The sequence below is a fragment of the Pteropus vampyrus genome, unplaced genomic scaffold (assembly GCF_000151845.1).
Source record: "Pteropus vampyrus isolate Shadow unplaced genomic scaffold, Pvam_2.0 Scaffold328, whole genome shotgun sequence".
Taxonomy (NCBI): domain Eukaryota; kingdom Metazoa; phylum Chordata; class Mammalia; order Chiroptera; family Pteropodidae; genus Pteropus; species Pteropus vampyrus.
Genome location: NW_011889109.1, coordinates 683,470 through 693,830, shown reverse-complemented (window position 1 = coordinate 693,830; position 10,361 = coordinate 683,470).

Sequence of the window (10,361 nt, the reverse complement as noted above, 5' to 3'; positions counted from 1 at the left end):
TGTAAAAAGAAAATGAGCAGAGCCACAAACACACGGAAATTAAACAACATGCTACTGAAGAATAACTGGGTCAGAGAAGAAATAAAAAGAGAGGTCAAGAAATACATAGAAATGAGTGATAATGATAGTACAATATATCAAAACTTTTGAGACACAGCGAAAGCGGTTATAAGAAGAAAGTTCATATCATTACAGGCCTACTTCCAAAAACAATAATAAGCCAAAATAAACAACCTAACGCTTCATCTTAAAAAATGAGAAAAGGAAGAAAAAATGAGGCCTACATTCAGCAGAAATAATCAAAATTAGAGCAGAAATAAATGAAACTGAAAACAAACAAACAATAGAAAAAAATAAATGCAACACAGAGCTGGTTCTTTGAGAAGGTTAATAAAATTGACAAACCCTTGGCTAGACTCACTAAAGAAAAAATAGAAAGGACACAAATAAACAAAATCAGGGATGAAAGAGGGGAAATTACAACTGACAACGCAGAAATACAAAGAATCATACAAGAATACTATGAAAAAGTATATAGTAACAAATTTAATAACCTAAGAAATGGACTGGTACTTAGAAAAATACAGTCTTCCTAGACGGAATCAAGAAGATCTGGAAAATCTAAATAGACCAATCAGCAGTATGGAAATTGAAACAATCATCACAAACCTACCAAAAAAGTAAAAGTCCAGGACCAAATGGACTCACCAGAGAATTCTACCTAACATTCAAAGATTAAATACTTATTCTCCTCAGAGTCTTCCAAATAATCGAAGAGAAGGCAATACTTCCCAACTCATTTTATGAAGCCAGTATTACTCTGATACCCAAACCTGGTAAAGATAACACAATAAAAGAAAACTACAGACCATTATCTCTCATGAATACAGATGTAAAAATCCTAAATAAGATACTAGTGAACTGAATACAGCAACATATAAAAAAGATTATACACCATGATCAAGTAGGCTTCCTCCCAGGGGCACAGAGATGGTTCAAAATATGCAAATCAATTAATGTGATACACCACATAAACAAGTTAAAAAATGAGAACCATATGATCATATCAATAGATGCAGAAAAAGCTTTCAACAAGATACAGCATCCATTTATAATCAAAACACTTCACAAAATCGATATAGAAGAAAAATAACTTAACATAATAAAGGCCATCTATGACAAACCCTCAGCCAACATTATACTTAATGATTAAAAACTAAAAAACTTTTCTCTAAGATGAGGAACATGACAAGGCTGTCCACTCTCACCACTGTTATTCGATATAACATTGGAGGTCCTAGTGAGTGCAATCAGGCAAGAGAAAGATAGAAAAGGCATCCAGATAGGAAACGAAGAAGTCGAACTTTCACTATTTATAGATGACATGATTCTCTATATAGAAAACCCTAAAGACTCCACAAAAACACTACTAGAAACAATAAGCAAATACAGTAAAGTCTCTGGATACAAAATCAACGTTCAAAAATCCATAGTGTTCCTATATTCTAATAATGAAGCATCAGAAAAAGAAGTGGAAAAAATAATTCCTTTTGCAATTCCAACAAAAAGAATACAATACCTAGGAATAAATTTAACAAAACATGTGAAGGATCTATATGATGAAAACTACAAGATTTCTATTAAAAGAAATTAAAGAAGATACAAATAAGTGGAAAAATATTCTGTGTTCTTGGATTGGAAGACTTGACATAGTTAAAATGACCATATCGTCTAAAGCATTATACAGATTTAATGCAATCCCCATCAAAATCTCATCGGCATTTTTTAAAGAAATAGAACAAAAAGTCATCAGATTTGTATGGAAGCACTAAAGACCCCAAATTGCCAAAGCCATCCTGAGAAAAAAGAATAAGGCTGGAGGCATCACTCTGTCCAACTTCAAATTACGGTACAAAGTGACAGTAATCAAAACGGCATGGTATTGGAAGCAAAACAGACACACTGACCAGTGGAATAGAATCGAGAGTCCAGAAGTAAACTCATATTTATACAGGCAAATAATTTTCAACAAAAAATCCAAAAACATACAGTGAAGGAAGGAAAGCCTCTCCAATAAATGGTGCTGGGAAAAATGGAGAGCCATATGCAAAAGAATGAAATTAGACTACTGCCTATCGCCACACACCAAAATTAACTCAAAATGGATCAAGGACCTGAATATAAGACCTGAAACAATAAAATGCATAGAAGAAAACATAGGAACTAAACTCAAGGACCTCGGACTTAAAGAGAATTTTATGAATTTGACCTCAAAGGGAAGGGAAGTAAAAGCAAAAATAAATGAATGGGACTACATCAAACTAAAAAGCCTCTGCTCAGCAAAAGAAACCATCAACAGGTAAAGAGAAAACCATCTTAATGGGAAGATATATTTGCAAGCACACCTTCGATAAGGCCTAATATCCAAATATACAAAGAACTCATATGACTCAATAACAACAGAAAACAAACAATCCAATAAAAAAATGGTTAGAGGACCTGACAGACATTTCTCCCTAGAGGACACAAAAATGGCCTACAAACATTTGAAAAGATGCTCAACATTGCTAGCTATAAAGGAAATGCAAATCAAAACCACAATGAGATACCATCTCACACCTGTTAGAAGAGCTATATTCAACACGACAAGTAATAACAAATGTTGAAGAGGATGCGGGAAAAAGGAACCCTCATACACTGCTGGTGGGAATGCAAATTGGTACAGCCACTATGGAAACAGTACGGAGAGTCCTCAAAAAACTAAGACTTGATCTACCGTATGATCCAGCAATCCCTCTACTGAGTATTTACCCCAAAGTTTTGAAAACCCATATCCAAAAAGATATTTGCACACCCATGTTCATAGCAGCATTATTCACGGTGGCCAGGAAAAGGAAGCAACTGAAGAGTCCTATGATAGAGGATTGGCTAAAGAAGCTATGGCACATATATACAATGGAATATTACTCAGCCATAAGAAGAGATGATATACTGCCATTTGCGACAACATGGATGGACCTTGAGATAATCATGCTAAGCGAAATAAGCCAGACAGAAAAAGTTGAAAACCACATGATATCACTTATTTGTGGAATATAAACCTAAAAGCACCAAATGAACAGGACAAGCAGAGACTCATGAACATGGACAGTGGACTAGTGGTTACCAGAGGGTATGGGGTAAAGGAGGAGGGGAGAGGTAGACAGGCTAAAGGGGGTCAAATATAGTGGGTAGGAGGAGGGCGAAGTGGGTAAAGGGGATCAAATATATGGTAGCTGAAGGAAAGTGGACTTTGGGTGGTAATCACACACTAGAATATATAGATGTCAAATTATAATGTACACCTGAAAATTATATAATTGTATTAACCAATGGTACCCCAATAAACTTAATTTTTAAAAAAATTTAAAAATAAAATAAAATGATAGATAAAAAATGTTCTATAATTTATTTCTCAGTTTTGTAAATTCTTAAAAACACATTAACACATTATTGGAATGAAAAATGAAGTTACTTTCTTTACAAGAAAATAAGTATGATTTGACCGAATGGCTTGAAAATGAGAATTTACTTTGTTCCAATATAAATGGGTAATAATGCTTTCTGTAAAGTAAATGTGGTAAGTCTGCAACTCCAAGATTTTGATGAAAATATTTTAAAATATATGATTAAAGCATTTTAATTCAAAACTATTATATTAACAAAGATATAATTAATAATATTTCAATATTCTCAAACCTTTATAAGTATACTAGACTAAACTAGGTGCTTCTAAGAGAAAAAGTTACAAGGCATAATTAATAGTCATCCAATAAATACTGATTAAAGCTTTTTGGTATATGTCTTAGAAGCTAAGAAAAAAGATGACTGGATAACAAATGCTTTTGCAAACCTGGTGTCTTCCAATTCTTTGTTCACAACAAAATTAAAGGACAACTTGAGTGATCCACTGATTAAAAATTTTTTGATCATAGAACACTATGTAATTACTTTGTATGTATCCGAAAGAGTTTAAAAAAATCGATGATGTTATAATAACAAATTTCTTCTATTTTTTGTTTATATAAACATGGTTTCTGGATGCTTTCAACTATAAAAAACAAAACATAGGATTGGAAATGATGCTTAATAATCTCATTCTAGCAATAAGATATACTCATGTACTAATAAATGAACTATGTGAAAAAAAGACCCATAATTTTTAAGAAATGTATATTCAAAAAAAGATAATTAAACAATGTAACTTTTAATCCAAATTTATACTATTTTATTTTGACCTCATGTTCACAGAATATTTTAAAGATTAAAATTTCAATTTACATAAATTTTATAGCAAAGAATTATGCTATGGTGATCAATAAATAAGACCTTCAAGCATAAAAATATTCTATGATATAATTTTGTGTAAAAATAGGAATAAAAATATGATTAAAGAGAAAAAAGAATATAAATTGGTTAAAGAACTTGTTCATGTATATGTCTGATGGTACCCAATCATTAGGGGTTTAGATTCCACTGAGTTATTTAAAGTAGTGATTTAATACTTTAATTTTAACATAAGACATTAGCATTATGCTAAAAATTAGAAACCTTGCATCTGCTTAAGCCTATAATGAAAAATTTATGCATTAACTTTAAAAAATTTACAAGGTTTAAACAGTTCTTCAAAATTTATTTAGGAGACTCATGAGCTAAAAGTGTTGAATGACTCCTAGGTCATTGCTTAGAGTGGAATTGATGGGTTTCACTGTATCTTTTTAAAGAAATGTTTCCCAGTTTCTCAGTCACAGTAGCTACATCTCAAGTATGGAACAGCCATAGGTGATAAGTGGCTACCATAAAGAACAGTGTAGATATAGAACATTTACATCATTGCAGAAATTTCTATTGGACAAATACTGTTATAGGAATTCTCCTATATTTTCTTAAAATTGATATAGGATTCCAATTTTAGATTTTCTGTATAATAAGTAAAATTTAAAAGACAATTATCCCAATACCATAGTGTATATATAGTTCATTATTTCCCCATTTTTTCATGTTATTTTTATCATATGCAAATGTCCTAAAATTATATGGTTGTTTCTGGACTCTGTGTTATTTCACCTATTGGGCCAATTAACAATTAACACAGGGCTTTAATTATTCTAGCTTATAATATATTTTATTATTTGTTAGGGGGTGTCTCTCTAATTTGTTCCTTAAAAATTTCTTGCTCAGTTATTTGTAGATCTTTTTTTCTAAATTTTGAAATCAATATGTCAAATTTTTTGTTTTAATCGAAGCTGCAAATAATTTCCAAATTAATTTGGAGGAAAACTGACACCTTTATAATATTGTCTTTCTATTTCTGTATTACTTGGGTTTCTTTTATGTTCTTCAATGATATTTTATAATTTTCTGCACATATTTTAATTAGATTTATTCAGACACATTTTCAAGTTTTGTTTTAGGTTACATTTTAGTTCGATACTGTTGGCATAATCAAATCTATTGATTTTTATAGGTTAACCTCTTATCGAGGGTTTGTCGATGGGTTTTCTATGTATATATATATCATTTGCACATGATAACGATTAATGCCTAACAATTATAGAATACTTAAATGATGTCGCATGCAGTTATATGATTTGTAGCTATTAATGCACATAATACTTTTAAAAACTCTATGAGGTTAGCTATCTCCATTTAATAGAGAAGTTAGGTAGTTTACAAAAAGTCACACAGCTATTAAGTAGCATAGCCAAATTTCAAATCATGACCTTAACCTTTATTTTCTTCCCAATCTCTATATTTTTTTAATTTTTCTCATTGACTAGTTCATTCATTATTATTGTTAACAAATAGTGATGGAAGACATTCACATCTTACTCCTTACATTAATGGTCATGCCTCTAATTTTCATTGTTAATTACAATGTTTGCTGCAGTTTTTCTGGGCACAGGCTTTCACTATGCCAATGGTCTTTTCTCTCAATGTGAATCTATTTGTGTTTCATAAATTTTGAATTTTCAAAGACTTTTCCACATTCATTATGTTCATAAGGTTTTTTTGTAGTATGAATTCTCAGATGCCTGATGAGATCCAACCTCTGAATGAAGCCTTTTCCATATTAAGCACACTTAAAGGGGGCCATTGCAATAGAGGATGACTTATGGGAAGATTTTCCAGGCTTATTCATGATATTTCTTTGATACATGGTTTCTCCAATGATTAAGTTAGTCTAAATTATGTTTCATACTCTTTATAGAGGTATTTTCTTGTAAAATTAAATTCTGTGTTCACAGGAGACATTTTTCCAACGCTTTCAAACTGCCTTTCTCCTCAGTCAATGTTTTCTTAAGTATGGTTGCAACTCCTTTCACAAATCTTTGCTCTTTTGTTTCCATCTGCTCACCAACTTCTCAGTCTTCTAACAAAAAATAACAAATAACTTATAAAAATTTTCAGCATTATATTTAAATAAAATTTCAGAAATGTGAAGTTGATTCTTTAGCTTCAGGACTTGTCTCCCAAAATAGAGAAATCCAAGTGCAAATATTCCACATCGCCTTGTTTTTAGAAGGAAAACTCTTTAGAATACTTAAGAGTAGACAAATAACATGTATTTAGTGTAAAGAATTTTAAATGTTTTTAATGTGACTTTACACAGTGCAGAAATCAGGGAAATAAACAGATCCAAAAAGTGACAAATGACAAGACTAAAATGTAAAAATATGTACAATGAGAATAATTTATCTAGGATGACGACAAAGAAAGTAGAATGATCAGAAAATGTCACGCAGTTAAAAAATGACATATTTAAGAACATGCATTTATATACACTCACTTCCAAAATTCCACTAAAATAAAGAAAAGAGAAAAAATGATATATAAGCACAAGAACAAATAATTGGAGAAAGTACAAGAGAATATGATCTATGTTATATTTTTAAAAGCCGAAAAATTGAGGATGGACTGTTCATGGACAGTAAAGCTAAAGGAAGTGAAATGAAGTATTTATAAAGAAGAATGTCTAGAAGTTGATTTGTGTCACAAAATCCAAGTATCTCAAAGATGGATAGAACAAGACAACTCAAAAGGTGAGCATGAAGGCTATAGCTGAAAATAATATATGGAACTGTTACACTTCCTACCCTACAGAATCTGTAGTAACTACTCCTCCATGCCAGGAGATAGAATTACATTTCATGCAAAAACTGAATCAGAGAGGCTCCAAGTACAGCCCTTAAGGAAGGAAGAACAAATAGGAGGATGTGAAAATTTACATAGTGAATGGCAAGACTCCCCACTCCCATCCCTTCTATTTGCCATCCCCCAGAATACTGACAGCCAAAAGTGTACCTTTGTGTAAGAGATGGGAGAACTCTTTCTGGAGAAACTGAATAGACTCAGGGAAGAGATGTGAACATAATAATTGTACTACTTTCTCAACTCCCAAATGCCTGAGTTCCTGCCAAGTAACACCATGTGAAGCCCCCTAGTTAATACGAGTCTTTCCCAGACACACAACTCAAATCAGTTCTTTCATGCATTCATACTTAAAGGTAAATGAACAGCAAAGGATCACCAAATATGTAAAAGATGTCTTTCAATCTCTAGCAGTAAAAATAGGAATTGGAAATAATTGAAGAAATCTGAGAAAATGGAGCAAAGCCAGGATAAAAAGAGCTTAAAAACAGTAAAAAATATTGTAGAAATTCCAAAAGAATAGAACCATCAAAGATGTATATAACATAATATAGCACAACATAACATAAAAGAATCAACATAATAAGAAAGTACTTTTGGAAATTAAAATTGTGGCTGATAAATTTTAAGAGTTCAAGAGAAATCTAGAAAATAAGGGTTAGGAAATCTCCCAGGAAGGAGAACTAAAATAGAAATAGATTAAAAATAAAAGACAATATGCCCTCCTCAAAAGCAAAAGATTTTTAAGTTTAACAGATGAATTTTATTAAAACTTTAAGAAACAGATTATATACCATTCTTATTTAAACTGTTCTAGATCAGTGAATCAGGAAACTATAGCCCGTGGACCACATCCAGCTACCTGTTTAAAAGGCGAGCATGAAGGCTATGACTTAAAATAATATATGGAACAGTTACATTTGTAAGTAAAGTTTAAGTGGAATATAGCCACAATCATCAATTTACATATTATCTATAGCTGCTTTCACTCCAACAGCAGAATTGAGTAGTCCATAAAGCCTAAATATTTAATATCTGACCCTATAAGAAGAGTTTTCTGAACTCTGTTCTAAAGCACAGGGGAAAAAAGCTTATAAAGTCTTTTCATAAAGAGAGAATAACAGCAAATTCTGACAAAAAATGCAGAGCCCCATAAAAGACAGATCTCCTTATGTATATTAAGACGAAACCTAAAATAAAAGCTTAGCAAATAGAAGCCAGCAGCATATCAAAAGAATTAATAAGACACAAGCAAGGAGAGTTCCTGGTAGAACTACTGCAAAGATGGCTTAATATTCAAAGCCTCCACACACACAAAAAGTTATTTAAAAATTTATAGAGAAATTAAAGAAATAGAGAGGTCTATGAATGGAAGACTTAATATAGTAAAGATGTCCACTGTCCTCTAACTGATTTGTAGATTTAATACAATCTCAATCTAATCCTCAATAGGTTTTTTTTTGATATGGAACTAGATAAGGTGATTCTAAAATTTATATGGAAATAACAAGGGCATAGAAGAGCCAAGACAATTTTGAAGAAGAAAAACAAAGAGAAAGGACTTGCTTTACTAGATATCAACACTTATTAAATTAGTTTGCTGCTGACACAAGATAGACAACTAGAATAATAAAAATAAATTAAGCACCAGAAATAGGTTCACACAAAAATGGGTACTTGATTCATGACAAAGGTGGCACACCAGAGTTATATGGAAAGAATGGTCTTTTCAATAAACTCTGCTGTATTATTTGGATGTCCATAGGGAAGTCAGTTAAACTTGATACCTATCTCACACCATACAGAAAAATCAATTCCATGTAGACTGCAAACCCAAATTTTGAGGGCAAAACAATAAGCCCTTTAGAAGATAATATCAGAAAATATCTTCATGAACTTGGATTGGGAAAATAATTATTAAACAGGACACACAAATCATTAGTCATAAAAGATTTACAAAACTGACTACATTAAACTAAGGAACATCTGTTCATCACAAGATGCTGTTAGGAAATGGAGAAAGTAAGATATCAAATGGGAAAAGATAAGTGCAGCACATACATCCCACGAAATACTCTTATCTGTATTGAAAGGTTTTTTTTCAACTTAAGAAAAAAAAGCAACTAACTCAGTAGAAAACTGGGCAAGAGTCCTGGATCAACAATTCATAAAATGGGAAAGTCATACGTAAAAAACATATGAAAAAGTGTTCAACCTTGCAAGTATTTAGTAAAAAGCAAATCAAAACTACAATGATATACCTCAATAAAACACAAACAAAAAACTACAATGAGATACCACTTATATGTTCACCACAATGGCTAAAAATAAAAAGATCAGTAATAGCAAATGTTGGCAAGTCTGTGGAGCAACACGTCACGCTTCTGATGTGAATATAAATTGGAATAAACATTTTGAAGAATAGTCTGGCATTATCAAACTGAAGTTGAAATTATACACAACCTATTAAACCATAATTTGCTGCTATGTATATAAGTGACAGAAATGCATGCACATATGCATCAGGAGGTATATATAAGAATGTTCATAGTAGCATTATTTATAAGAGCTACGAATTGGAAAAAACTCAAATTTCAACCATAGAATGGATAAATTGTGGTATAGTCATACAAAAGAAAACTAGTTAGCAATAAAAATTGAAAAAACTAGTGATATACAACAGCACGAACAAATCATGCAACTATAATATTGAACAAAGGAAGTCAAGCATGAAAATATATATGATTCCATTTGCATAAAGTTCTAACCACTAAACCATAATCTTTAGGAATACATAGTTAGGTTATAAAAATATGAAGAAATAAGGAGAGTGATTACCATAAAAGTTAGGATATTGTTATATTTAGGAAGAGTAGGGATAGTGATTGCAAGACATCAGTGAAGTGCTTCTGGGGAGCTGGCAATGTTCTATTTCTTAACCAGGGTACTGATTACATAGATGTTAATTTAATAATAATTTGTTAAGCTATACATTTGTTTTAAGCATTTTTGTTGTGTTTGTTATTTGGATATCCATAGGGAAATCAGTTAAACTTACCACAATATGAATGAATCGTAAGAAAAAAGCAGAAAGGTAGTAAGGCTGGAGTTGGGCTAGCAGGAAGGTGGCAACTTTCATTACAAAATGGGGGTAGTATGGGAGAGTTTTT